Below are 15827 nucleotides of genomic sequence, written 5' to 3'. Positions count from 1 at the left end.
ACCTCAGAGGGGTCTCCCAAGGCAACAGAAGGGTAGGGGATGTCAGTAGGCACTGAGAGATCATCGGCAGGCATTTGGGGATCGTCAGATTCATCTACAAGTAGTGGTGTGGAACTATGGGAGGAGACACAGGGGAGCGGCCAGGGCATGTTGCACTCCACAAGAAAACTCTTACTGTCAAATGTCATTTCGTCACTTAATACTGACAACACCATCATTAACACCTAGCCAACCACATTGTCTTTCAACCGCCATCTGTGGATGAGTGGGAGGTTTGGCAGGGGTGGATGTGGCAGGGGTTGGGTGGTCACTTGTGCCAGGTAAAAAACCAGATGGTGCGGACTCAGAACTTGTTTTCACGACAGTGGCAAGTGGGAGACTGGCCTATGCACCCACGCACCTCTTTGAAGCCTACATCACTCACTGGGCACTATAGAAAATAAGTAGGAACTCAAACACTGGCAGGAAACGCAAAGCAGCGATTGTCATCATACAGGCCACCCTGAACACCTGTTTCATGATGGCCATATTCATCATTCAAGCGGTAGGGTTAAGTGTGGTTCCTTGGCAGTAGCTGGTGAGTGCACTAGAGAGCACCTGAGATCAGGGAGGGGCTCTGTCTCACCAAGGACACTGGACATAACGAGGAGAATCCTGTTGCCAGACTGGCCAGAGATCAATAGCGGCAAAAACTTCTGTCGCAACAGGCACGAGTTTTGCTGAGCAGGGAAAATGAAAGGTATGTCAGGGAAAGTGCTGAGGTGGTGGATGAATGATTTAATGCAAATGACCTTTTACCTGCCTACAGAGTCCTGAAAACCACTCTATGCCCACTTCTAAGGTTAACTCTATTTGGACAGCAGATGTACGGCTTGTATCAGAGGTGAGTAAGTATAGGGCTCAATGATCTGAGCACTACAGTATGCGCAGCTGTACATGGCTGAACCTTCCGGTGGAGAGCTTCTGCCAAGTGGTGTAAAATTAATGAATGCTTTCCACCATTCGACGATACCGTGCCTTCTCTAGATGGGTAAGCAAGAATGGAGTGGATAGGTTGAGAATCGGTAGAGCATTTTTTTTTTTTTTTTTTTTTTTTTGCATCCCTGCAGATCTGATCACATTTAGGGGTTAAACTTTGTCAGAGAATTACATGCGGTCATAGAAGCTGCTTGGTAGATTGGTATCATTCCTCCTAACTGGATGAAGCAATCCCTATCTGGAAAAGGAAAGAAAACCAGTATGGCTGTTTAACTCCTGTATTATTTCAATGTTCACTGTACCAGGCAAAGTTCTTGCACACCTTGACGATGTAGATCTGGGACGGTTTGCTAATGTTTCAGAGGCCTGAGTAGTATATAATAACACTGGTAATAAATATCTCACCATGTCTTTTCTATTAAACTAAGAAGACAGATAAACCTAACACTGTCGCATACCTCTCCTTTGACTCTTGTATAGGGGGACTATAATACTTGACTTCTAGACTCCTCATACTTCACCTTCTCCCAGACCCGTCCGCACATCTTCCATATCAATTCAATTATCTGTCCCCTGTATTCAGCACTGCCCCACACACTCCATCAGTTTCTTCAGCTTTCCACATCTTCACTTTCTTCAGTGCCACACACACTTCCATCATATAACTTTGTTCTTTCTTCTCACGGTAATGCTACAACGATTCATGCTTTCATCACTTTTATTCTGCATAATTAACGTCTCAAAATGCTGACTCCATCTGATCACTTTTCCGTCTTCACCGGCATTCTGTCATATTTATCGTTCACGATTTAGTACTTCCCTTTTCTCTCTGTCTTACTTTCTTGTCCTCCAACCAAAAAAGTTTCTTACATTCCGTTCACTTACACTCAGCGTAATTTCAAACCCCCGTCTATTCTTTTGTCTCGCATTCTTGTTAGTTTCCACATTTCTCCTATTCTCGCCGTACAGTTCTGTTTTCCGTCTCTCTATATCTTCCATTCCTTTATGTATCCCCCATTTAGTATTTTTTCTTTCTTCTGCAGCTTGATGCACCTCTTCACTTCACTATACTGTTCCCTTCACCCTTCTACGTCTCATAATCCCGCACATTATTTCACACGTTGCTCAGATTTCTTCTGTTAATATCATAGATATACTTTCCATCTCCTGGAAGCCTCAGTAAAAGAATTATAAATGATTAGTATCTATTATGTAATGCAAAATCTAGTATCATTGTTGTGATAATTCTCCAGGTTTGAGAGGCCATAATTTTAGCACCAGAGAATGCAGCATGAAACGGTTATGAGTTTTGGCTTGTTTGTCTGTCTCTTTGTCTGTCTGTTTGGAATGGCACCAAATTTGGCAAAATGACAAGAGTACAGAGGCCCTGCTGGGCTGCTCATGGCTTGTTGAAATTAGAGCTATCTCTGAATCAGGCTTCGCTTTGGAACATATGCATCTGCACAGCTACCGCCACATCATCATTACAACTACCAACAAAACTTCCACCATCACATCTAACACCACCATCACAATCACAGCTACCACTACAACCACCAACACAACCACCACCATCACCAAAGCTATCACCACCATTATCATCACAGCTACCACCGTCATCATCATCATCATCATCATCACAGCTACCACAACCATCATCATCACCGCTACCACCACCACCACAGTTCCACCATTGTCTGCTGAATAGAAGCATCTATTCACAGCATCAGTGAAGTAATAGACATTGGACTGTAGATGTACATCTCTCTCTCTCTCTCTCTCTCTCTCTCTTCAAAAATGCAGTAAACTTCACGGTACAGTAATGCCCCACCGCCTCTTCCACGATCACGTACTGTAACACCAATGGAGAATTATTAGGGTTCAAAACGGACTTTAAAAAAATATCAATCGACATCATCAAAACTGGCCTGTCAGGGACTCAGTTCTAACTATCCTGCCAAGTTTCATCAAATTCTTTTTTCCAGGTTTGACTGTACACACACACACACACACACACACACACACACACACACACACACACACACACACACACACACACACACACACACACACACACACACACACACACACACACACACACACACACACACACACACACACATGGGATTATAGTATAATAAATTCAGGACTATCAGTAGAACAGGTGATTAGTGTTCGATTGGAAAATGCCAAAACCCACGAGAACGTTCGATGAGAACTCAGACTCCTTTGATCCGGTCAACTGTAGACTTCTTGGATATGAATCCAGATTCCTCTGGTCTCTGAAATTTTAACCTGGAAACACTTTTTTTTTTTTTTCTGATTTCCATTGCTACTTTTTTTTCTCATATACTACTTTCTCATACCCCTTTATTCTCCCGCATCTCTTCCAACATTGTGCTCACTCTCACCTGAACACTTTATAAAGCCGGCTATTCGCGTCTTGAGTCAATTTTGAAACTGCAGTGAGACAGAACACAGATCTGTGGGCTGAGTGTGTTACACGCTGATAACCAAATCCACAACATTTTCGTGAAGGCATTATGGCACATAAAGTTTTATAGATATACGCTGGTAGTCATATATATATTTTTTTAATTATGCAGGATGCAAAATGCATACATAACTCAATTCCGACTTCAGTATAGGCCACAGGAACCACCACACTAAAAAATTCAAGCATATATCAATCAATCAATCAATCATTTCCTGTAGCACCCTCGGGGATGCATAGGGCCTCGATGAACTCACACCACCACATCCTATCTTGTGCTAACTCCTCAAGATCTCCCCAACACTCATCTCCAGCTTCCCGTCTCATTGTCCTCACCCACGTCTCTTTTGGCCTTCCTCTACCTCTCCTACCAAGTGCCACCCACCCTGGTGTACCTCGTACTATTCCCTGTCTCCTATACACATGTCCTAGCCACTTCCATCGTGAGAACCTAACATATTCATCGACCGGCTGCACTCCCGTCATTTCTCTAATTCTACTATTTGGTATCCTTTCCCACCACTTAACTCCTAATATTCTTCTAAGTGCTTTGTTTTCAAACACTAAGAATTTATTTTCCATAGTCACTGTGCTGTACCAAGACTCGTGTCCATAAATTAAGATACTCCTAACCATTACCTTATAAAGTTTGATTTTTGTATGCACAGAAAGATTGTTATTATTCCAAATATTTTTAAGCATTCCCATTGCCTGATTAGCCTTCTTTAACCTTTCCTCTAATTCAAAGTTCAAAGAACCATCCTTGGCTAAATAAGTACCTAATTATTTAAACCTATCAACTTGCTTTACAACCATACCTCCAATTACACATTCCTGCGCATTTTCCATATTCATATTGATTATTTCAGTTTTTCCACAATTAATAACCAAACCCACCTTGCGACCTTCACTCACCAAACAGTCCAACACTCTCTGCATCTCTTCTGGCCCATCACAAATCAAAACTATATCATCTGCATAATCTAAATCCAAAAGTTTCCTGTTCTCTCCCCAAAGTATACCTGCACCGGTTTCTGTTCCAACACGTTTCATAATGTAATCAATGACCAATATAAATAGTAAAGGCGATAGAACACCACCTTGAATTACTCCGGACTTGACTTCAAACGAATCACTCAGACAACCATCAACCATCACTTTACAAAATGTGTCCTCATGCATGTTCATAATGACCCTCACAAACTCCTCTGGTATTCCATAATGTCTCATGATCTTCCCCATAGTCTTTCTCGAAACACTATCAAAAGCCTTTTCAAAATAAAACAAAACAAAGACTTAACGGTACTCTCATTTCATTAACTTGCTGCATCAGGTGCCTAACTATAAAGATCTGATCATTGCAACCACGTCCCTTTCTAAAACCAGCCTGTTCATCCCTCAGAATACCCTCAACCACCGGCTCCAACCTATTTAACAACACTCTACTGAAAACTTTCAAAGCTATCGGTGACAAAGAGATTCCCCTCCAATTACCACATTCACTCAGGTCTCCCTTCTTCGGAACTTTAACAATTACACCATTCTTCCAAACTGATGGTAGTAACCCCGTCACCCATATCTTATTGAATAGCTTGGTCAAGATCATTATTAATCTATCCCCCTCCACTTTAAACATTTCCGGAAATAAACCATCCTCCCCTGGTGCCTTATTATCCTTTAACTGTTTTACTGCTTTCTCCACTTCTGCAAGCCTCAACTCTCCTGTTTCTATATTTAAATCTTCCTGAGCAGACGGTATATCCTCTTCTGGTGGTATTGGTCTATTAAGAACTGTCTCAAAATGCTCTTTCCATCTATTTTTAATATCTCCATCTTTGGTCAATAAATTTCCTTCCCTGTCTCTAACTGGTATTTCCTTGCGTTTACCTGCATTACCACTCAGTTCTCTAATCGATTCATATGCTATTCTTTGACTCTGTCCATCATTTTTGTTTATTAAGATTTCAGTCTCTGCAACCTTTTCATCCACACATCTTCTTTTATCTCTCCTAGCTAACCTTCTTACTTCTGAATTCAAACTCCAGTAGCAGCTCTTGCTAATTCAATCTCTCGTTCATCAACGCATTGCATCTCACTCCTCAATTTAGCCTCACCTCTCTCTTTTATCATATCCCACGTTTCCTCTGATATCCATTTCTTTCTCCTGAATCTATGTCTCCTTCCAATCGTACATTCAGCAGTCTCATGCAAAACTTTGTTCACATCCTCCCACATCTCATCTACACTTCTCTCCCCCTCTTCCAACGTTTCCAACACCAAAAACCTATTTCTGCATTCTAATCTGAATTCCTCCTTTTCTTCTCCTTCCCTTCTAAGCTTAACAATATCGTATCTACCAACACCAGATTTTTCCTTCTTCTGATTTTTAAGTTTAAACCTTATTTTTGCAATGCTGAGTTGATGGTCACTACCAATATCCGCTCCCCGTTTAACATGAACGTCCAGCAGAGAACTTCTATGCCTCCTACTGATAGCGATGTGGTCAATCTGATTTTTATATTTTCCACACGGCGACACCCAAGTTGTTTTGTGTATAATGCAATGCTGAAAGAGTGTGCCCCCGATGACTAAGTCATTTGCTAGATAGAAGCTTCCAAACCTCACTCCGTTTTCACTCATCCTACTACCAACTCCCATCTTACCCATACATGCCTCAAATCCCTCATTTGAACAGCCCATTACTGCATTAAAGTCTCCAACGCAGATCAAAACATCATGTCTATGTACCCTTCCTACTCCTTCTTGCAACTTTTCATAAAAAGTGTCTTTCCTTTCATCGAGTGCATCATTAGTAGGTGCATAACACACAAACAGACTGATGTTGCCATGATTTGATTTAAACCGTGCATATAACAATCGCTCATCTATAGGATCCCACTCACATAAAGCCTTATTTGCCTTACAACCCAGCAACAATCCTACTCCCTGATAATGCATTCCGTCCTGTCGGCCAGATATCAATAAACGTATACCATCCTCCAAATCCAACTTATCGACTCCAGTTAATCTAGTTTCTGTCAGAGCACAAATATCAAGTCCGTAATTTTGAAAAACCTTCACTAACTTATCGATTTTACCGTCATGATTTAGCGTTCTCACATTCCAGTTACCAATTTTAATTGTATTTTTTGCATTAACAAAGGAATTAGATTGTAATTGAGGCAACCGTGAGATTCCTAGCACCCCCTGCCCACTTAAGGGCTGCACGGGACTGGGGGCCATTATTGTTCTTTCAGAGTCCATCAAGGTTTCTTTGGCTAACTTCTTGAACACCTCGCCATTGTGTTGCAGTCGCAGTAGGCAGCTAACTTGCCTGATTGCCCACACCCGAAAGACCCAGCTATGCTGTAGCCAGTCACGTGCCGGCATGCTTCCCAGCCATTTCACTCTCAAGGAGTTCCTCTGCCTGAGAAAGCAACCACCCCCCTGCTCCCGAGGGCTTTTGATCTGTGTAGGTAGAGGGCGATCACTCCCTCACTAGCCATATACAGTGTATATACAGTGTATGGCTACACTCACCACAGCATATATATATATATATATATATATATATATATATATATATATATATATAAAGTTGATATCTTGGCATTTCTGATTTCGGTGGAAGAGTAGAGTAATAATATACGAATTTGAAAAAAATTCTGCTAAATAGTTATCTAAAAAAATATTTAAACATGCATTACACGACTGGTATAGAGCAACCTCACTTTGGACAATATTTGCTAAATTATTACTCATAATTAGCAAGACACATGACTCATCTCTCATACTGTCCATTCTCTCTCCCTTACACCTTCCCTCTATCATATGCCTTGCCTCGCTTCCTCATTATCCGCCACTAATTAAGCTTTAGGGGTATTGAGCCGATGCACTCTGGTTTCACAGCAATCTGAAAAGTGGATTAGCAATGTTGAATGTCCGGGTATGAAATGGAAGAGAGGTTGTGAAATTCTAATATTCAAATTTCAAGTCATATATTGTATTGCATCTAGAATCATTAACACTAAAAAATTACGGCACTAATATCCCCAATAGGGTTTTCTAGTTATATTATCCTTCATAATGAATCTCACTGCATTTCATTAATATATTAACCATCTACAGTTTTTTCTAAACATCATTTACTTCCAGCTACAATCAGAATTTTATCTGCACAGTATCGCATACATGTAAACTGAGGAAGAATCCTAAACCCTTACATCTGATATCCTGAGAAAATGTAGTGAGACTGGAAAGTTAATTTGAATGGTAAGCAAGGAGACTTATTCCAGCCTCATAACTAGTCTCATTATTCTTTGATCGCTTTGTGTAAATACACTTTTCATGATAGAATGTTGGTTTTGGTGTCATTTTAAAGCTGCACCCGCATTGCTTATTTGTTGTGGGTTAAAACGGAGAGAAGCCAGTGAATACCAGGGATGCCTGTACCATCTAAAATGTCAATGAAAAGATGCGTTGTGTCTCAGTTCGATTTCTTGTTACTGTAACAGCTAATTAAAACAGTGACATGAACGCACAACAGAATGCGAACTGGTAGCACGGAAAATTGTTAAAGTGAATTGTGACATATGATAAAATCGTTATAATCACTGAAGAAGTCTGAAAGATAAAAACAAGATACCAAATCTTCCCCCAAGTTTGAATTACCTGTCACTCCACTCCGCCTCTCAGGATCGAGAAGCGGGTAAAAATAAACGTTGGGAGGGACACGGTGATGGTTTTTATCCAGACTTAACCCCTTCTCCTCCGATTAAATCTAAGCCTGTTTAATGCTTGCCAACTTTGGATGGTTTTATTCGGCTTAGGATAGACTTTCTGAACTGGAATGATTTAATACCATCCATATGAGGAAGAATTTAATATGAAATACGTATCCTGGATGAAGGTGTTAAGGGACTGTATTCTTAGTGTTCTGAGAGATATTCGTGGAGTTTATTCCGTAGCAATGTATTTTATATATTACACCGTAATAATCTCTTGTATGTTACTTGCATCATTCTGGTGGCAACATATCGTGGTTCAGAGTATAAATACACTTAGGCTCTTATGACTCAAAAGCATTTGACAATACCCGAGTCGTGTTATGCATAGATTTAATGGAGACAGCATTCAACACCTTTACACACCTATGTTCCTCTCCCACTTGCATAAAACTGTAGAGTCCTGGCCAAAATAAGTAGTAAAGTCCATGCGACTATATGAATATAAAAGTGTAGAGACAAAATACATTGCCGATGAAGAGCCAGTACGATGATTCAAATCCAACAAGAAAAGGGATTGGCATGGCAACTGGAGTTCAGCCAACCACTTCGAAAGCATTTATCATTATGTTAAACAATTAATATCTAATGATAATTAATGTACCCTTTATCTATACCTAAAACTGTCACCATGTGCTGGGATATGAGCTGGTGGTGTTTACTGTGTGAAGCTTGTACCATGTGTAGCTCAGGGTCGTATTCTTAAAACTTTCTAAACGATGGTGAAAGCAAAATCACCCGTTCTAAAGATACCTCCTGAAAAATCTGACGAAAATAGACCCTGTTCTTACTACATCATTCCTGACAACTTTTCATACCGTGGATGCGGGCTAATAAAATCATAATAGGCATCCCACAGATGATGAACAAAGGGGCTTGCCTACTCCTTAGCGAGTAGGCATATGACACTCAGTATCAGAGCAAGGCAACATCAGACAAGCGTAAAGGTAACCGAATGGCACAGTAAAAAGTTAAAATGCTATTCATCATCATTTTCATCATCATCATCATTATCATTATGTTTCCAATTTACACCTGGACTGCAGAGATGTAGTAAATAGGTCTATGATCTCTCTACTAAACGAAAAACTGCATACGTGTAAGTAGGATCCAGAGACCCTCTCCTGTGGCGAAAGGGGTGCATGGCGACATGCAGTAGAAGTGATGAATCGTGAAATTGTCTTTGCATAATGGAGTAGGCTGTAATAGGAAAATATCTGAATCGAAGTGAGTGACATGACTAGTAGGCATTAATATATAGTCAGGTGTGTCTGAAATTAGTTCAGCCGTTTTTAACAGTTTCAGCCTGATGGCGTGATATGTAACCTATCATACTCATGTTACTGTCATATGATTTATATAACTAAGGAAAAGTCCCTAAGCAGTGCAAGGGTTAATGAAAGTAATATGACCCCGCCAATTCTTTGAGGCTCCTTTAAGAACTAGGAAGACTAGGATGCAAAACACGCTGTGTGATTGAAGAACAAATGTAAAATAAAATCACATGTGACTCATTACCCTAGAATAAATTTCTTCTTTTTACATCCTGCTTTCTTAGGACATATTTCTGGGCAAGAAATATTTGCGTTATGAGAACGGGTTGGTTAGGGCTTTTCTTTCGCAATCGATATGCTTCTATCTCACCGACATGAATCCGAAATCTGGTAAACGTCATTGGAAAGGTGTTGCGTCCACTAAGTATTCCATGTCAACCATTCGAATACTTCCACGTTACTGGTTCATGTACTTGCCAACATCACTGGCAAACTAAATGGACGCAAAAACAGCGGAGTGAAGGCTTAGCATCTTTATACTCTCACACATTTATGACTGACTCAAAGCAGAATGAAAAAATCTGACGTGAGAGCCAATAAAATTTTTTGATTGCCCAGACTATATGACGGTTCACAAAAAGTGGCCTTATGAGTCTGAAACCTTAATTCATGTGAGACACCGTGCGAGTATGTAAGGAGAGCACAATCACTCCAATTGCAATGTGCTCTCTCTCTCTCTCTCTCTCTCTCTCTCTCTCTCTCTCTCTCTCTCTCTCTCTCTCTCTCTCTCTCTCTCTCTCCCCACCAGCACCCCGGCACACCGTCTCGTAGTACTCCAGAGTCGAAGACTCCTGTCCAAACGAGAGTATAATGCGAAGTAAATCTGCACTGGATTTAAGATAATGATGATTGCAGGGACTAAACGAGGCGGGAAGGGCAAAGGGAAGTCAAGGCAGTAATGGAAGGCAAAATGGGACACGTGGATAAAGATATGTTTCAACAGGGGAGAGACTTACGCTATATGCATCAACAATAATATCAATGCTTGGATTTTGGGTCTAAATTCCAAGTTTCTGATGCTTGGCGAATTTTTTGACGTTTGCTTCCTAGTGGATCCTGTAGTGACCTTCATTAGCACCCTGTTTCCTTCCACAATTAATCTCACGCGACATGGTGTGGAGCAAAAATTATCTTCACCTGACGAAGGTTCAATAGACTGTCTAATGAAGGTTTCAAAGATAAATCAGAGGAAAATGTTGAGTGGCCCAGTAAAATATCATAAGCGCAGTCCAATGGATTTAACGATATACAGTTCTTAAATGAACAGTAATGAAGGCAGATTCTCCTTCAGTAATTAACTGAGAGGGCGACTTATCCTCGTAACTATACTTGTCGTTGTAACTCGTCCACCAAAGGAGAGACAAGCGATCACGGGCTGGATATTCAAAAGGATTTACAATAAAATTACGTCCAAGAGCTGCAGGTGACTCAGTTAAACTAACGTTGTTCCTGATAAGGTATACTAAAAACACGGGAGAGGGGCGCCTTATATTAATCGTTGTCATAGTTCACACGACGTTCTAACAGCACAAACAAACTCAAATATGATCGCCACCATATTTGCTCGTAACTTGCTAGATTCACTCCAACAGGGTCGGAGGTGTTTAACTCCATTTAACTGAAGGCTCTGAGTCCTGTCACCATTTCATTTCCGTCTTATTTAACCCATTTAACATTTCAGTCATGAAAATCTATCAATACAGACAACTGCAAAAAATCATGGTAGAAAGAGATAATGCAATGCACAAATATGATGAAAAAATGTCTAATAAATCCCATTTATGTGACAACAATAGCTACTACATTAATAGGCTTTCATTAAATTTAATAATGCTGAATGTAAGATAAATAATCCCTAGGACAATGGCCCCATAACCCCAACTACAAAGCCCTACCTTAATGTAAACTACACTACCTCACCATAATTGACCTAACCTAGGCAAGCCTAACCAACTCTAATGTAATCCAGTCGAACATAATCTTACTTAACTCTTTCAACCCTGCATTTCAAAAACTTATTTTTTCATACTGATTCTTATATATCCTCTTTCTGATGCCAAAAGAAATCTCGAGTGTATTTAAAAACAGAGGACAATGAGGACATCCGGTAGGCGACGATGGCCAGCTCTAAGCGGGCCTTTGGTAGGCAACGATTAGTTAGTTGCCTTGCAACCAAAACCTTATGGACACAACTAAGTCATATGCTGGTCAGTGTCTCCAGATTTGGTCGAAATCTGTTAATTCTGAAGGGTAGAAGTGTCTGCCATAATTAAACAAGAAAGAAAGAAAGAACGAAAGAAAGAAAGAAAACACGACTAACAATAAAGGCAGCATGGAGCTGGCCAAAAAAGCTATAACTGGAAAACTAAGCCTTCTAAACAAGGTGGACGGGAGGAGGAGAGAAGAGGAGAGAGGGGGGTTGGGTGAAATGCAAGCATTCGAGACAGAAGTACCTGATAATGGAACAACGGGAGAGAGAGAGAGAGAGAGAGAGAGAGAGAGAGAGAGAGAGAGAGAGAGAGAGAGAGAAAGGAAGGAAAAAGGAAAGAGGGAGGTGAGAGTTGAATTTGATGGAGGAGGGGAGGGGAGATGAGTACTGTAGAGGGTGAGTGAGAGATGGAGGAGGAGGGGGGGAGGAGGGGACGTGTATGGTAAAAGCGGGAGGACGCAAGAACAAAAAATGGATCATTATTTTTAGAGCGGTGAGCATGATAAAATTAACGGAATTAGTCAGGTCTGTTTGCTACGTTGTCGCTCTGCTGGGATTCAATTAAAAATTAAACCGAAAGAGTTCCTAATTAAACTTCGTTATTAAAGTGAATAAAAGGGTTCAGTATTCCAGTCACGCTAATTTGTAATTTTCATTTTCACTCACTATCCACATTACACTCAACCATCGTAATAATGGTCAAGACCTGAGACCAACCAAAGTCAAGAAAGGAAAGTACGAGTAAACAGCACAGAGGATGAGTAGTGAGTGTGGTAGTTGTGAAAATGGAATGCATATTTGCTTAACTTTACAGCCTGAAAAATGTACAGTGCATTTTATGTTTGGTATTCTGTGAGTGGAAGGTAACCTTAACGTAGGGCTTTGCTTATACATGGTGACCCAGAAAAACCTCCCACATTTCAAAGGTAAATGAAAAAATAAAAAATGGTTAAAGATAATCAAAATATTATTTGCACACATGAAACTTCATTCACGACAGTTTTTATTCATCATGTTTTAAAGATGACATCCTCCAAATGGTGGCCGTCATTGTCTATACACGCTTGGAGGCGATTTGTGAAGACTGCCATGGCTCGACGGGTCATGTCGGGTGGAACAGCGGCCATCTCCTGCTGAATACCAACCTTAAGGACTTCAAGAGTTTGGGATCGATTAGTATACTGTACACTCGTGATTTAAGGTAGCCCCACAGAAAAAAATCACAAGTGGCGTGGTCTGGGGAACGGGCCGGCCACCCAACATTGCCACGCAACGAGATCACCCGATTTGGAAACATTTCCCTCAGCACTTGCAATGATCTTCGAGCTGTGTGTGCCGTAACTCCATTTTGCTGAAACCACACGCTCATTGACCCCAAACTCTTGAAGCCGTTAAGGTTGCTATTCAGCAGGAGACTGTCGCTGTTCCACCCGACATGACCCGTCGAGCCAGGGCAGCCTTCAGAAATCGCCTCCAAGCGTGTATAGACAATGACGGCCACCATTTGAAGGATGTCATCTTTAAAACATGATGAATAAAAATTGTATTGAATGAAGTTTCATGTGTGCAAATAATATTTTGATTATCTTTAACCATTTTTTATTTTTTCATTTACCTTTAAAATGTGGGAGGTTTTTCTGGGTCACCTGTACTAGACTGGTCAGGCATTTTAATCTCTCTCTCTCTCTCTCTCTCTCTCTCTCTCTCTCTCTCTCTCTCTCTTTATCAAAATCGTCATGCCACTGTTTACAACTTGATTCGTTAATGGCTACTCCTTCCTCAATCTTCGATCGTTCATGAAAACAAACTTTGCACAAGAACACCCCCACACACTAGGAATTTTCTCCAACCAGGAGGGTATGTTTTCACCCTTTTTTGTGTGTTTGTCCGGTAGTTTGTTTGTCTGTTAACAGATTACTCAAACACAAAAAAGATATTTGGACCAAATTTGGTGGGTAGGTACCACATGTCCCAGGGAACAATCAGTTAACTTTTGGAACCGATCCAGATCGTATTACAGATTCTGGATCCGGAAAACATATTTTCCGAAACTCTAATCAGTGACGAGAAACCCAAACCCATTATGAAGTGTGGCTTGGAAATTACATCGCCCTTGTCGGAAAGATGCACTCCTCTGAGTGCCCCTCTAGTTCAGGGAAAGTAGCTGCTTCCAGAAGTTTATTATCAACTCAGTTTATCACCTCTGAGATACAATAGGTATCCTACTTAGCATTCAAATAGTAACGCAATTCAGTGTTATGTGTGAAGTATTTTGTGCGGGTAAGGGGATGGGTCTGTTATGATGTGGCAGGGGTAAACCAGTTCTGCTGTCGGGCCCTGCTGTGGATGTCACTGCTTGCATTGCGCAGTTGACCCTTGTGCGGTGTGATGCGGTGAGGATCTGTCCGTTCTCCCCTTTGGGGCTAAGATGCGAATGAATGTGTTTGAATGGATGAGTAAATGGAGAGTGAGTCGTCCTGTCTCGGCTACCTCCCTTTCCTTGGGGGAAGCAGCCTAGGTATATAGATAGATAGATAGATTTTGGAATATGGAATAAGAGCAAAGAATTTGCAGTCGATATATTGAATTACTTTTTCCCTACACATTAACACTAGGCTGTTGCTGTTGTAAATAATATTATTCAATGAGAAACATTTTTTCTACAGCACTGTTCCAATAATGTATACAATATTAAGATCATCAATAACAACAGCAGCATTCACAAAGGACGCAAACAGCGTTTTCATATATTAAGTTGATCATGACGCACGAAGAATACATTTTATGCAGAACGATTGTGAAGAAATGTAACCAAAATTTCCAAAGACTGTATAGCTGTACGGCCCAATTTACGGAATAAGGTATTTCACAGTTCTACTTTTCTGTCAGATGCTACTTCCTTCATAAACCCAGCAATCCTATAACCTTCCATACCTGTTTACCTCTGCTATAGTCTATTTGATTGACCTGTGCACCTGAGATGAATGGGGAAAGTAGAGTTTGTATTGTTTCGCGGCTGCTGATTGGCCGCCGATGGTCATTGAAGCGAAAGCATTTATGTATTGTAGTGCAACATGCGAACGTAGGTGAATGCCATGGGTGGATCATTTGCTTCAAACATCACTCATCGTTTTGTAAAATTTATAATCGTTAAATTTTCTTTGATAAGACTAACCTTTTCAGCTAATTTTGACCTCTTCAGCTTCAGAAACTATTATATATTTAATCCGGAAGTTGTATTGAAGGCAACTTAAAACTATAAATATACGTGTGTTAAAATAAGAAGAGTTGTAGATTTAAATCATCGGCGGCCAATCAGCAGCCACGATTCAAACACACCCTACTCGCCCCATACATCTCAGCTGCACAGGTCAATCAAACTGGGTACGGTTCATGGCGAAATTTTTCAGTACAAAAGCGATTTTCTAACTTCAGGCTCAGCATTTGGTTCCTTCTTCCTCGTATTACAAAAAAAAAAAAAAAAAAACTTACAGCCTTCATTAACCTATCATAACAAGAATTCTTTCCTTTACAAAAAAGTGGGTGATTGCAAGAACACTATATATATATATATATATATATATATATATATATATATATATATATATATATATATATATATATATATATATAATATGTTGCAGTTAAAACCCGAAATTATTCAGAACTGGTTTAAACTAGTCAAAATGTACTAGTGTACAACTAATATTACCTAGGCATAACTAGTTGCACCTAAGGATGTTGGGGAAAACCCGAAATGTCAAGATTACAAAGTTCAGCCTAGTTTTAGCTGAACATTTTAGTCAAAACTAGCTTTCGCAACAGCTTTGTATGACGAAAGTAGATGTAACAAATCACCACAGTGAAAAGAGGTAAAAACAGACAAAAATATTTAAATTTTGCATATATATATATATATATATATATATATATATATATATACACACACACACGGGGGGGGAGAGAGAGATAGATAGAGAGAGAGAGAGAGAGAGAGAGAGAGAGAGAGAGAGAAGAGAGAGAGTGGA

This window comes from Coenobita brevimanus, chromosome 102, assembly GCF_032717465.1.
Source record: "Coenobita brevimanus isolate Jiangsu-jjx chromosome 102, ASM3271746v2, whole genome shotgun sequence".
In the NCBI taxonomy this organism is placed as follows: domain Eukaryota; kingdom Metazoa; phylum Arthropoda; class Malacostraca; order Decapoda; family Coenobitidae; genus Coenobita; species Coenobita brevimanus.
The sequence above is the reverse complement of the archived record's forward strand: the minus strand, read 5'-3'. Positions refer to the sequence as shown.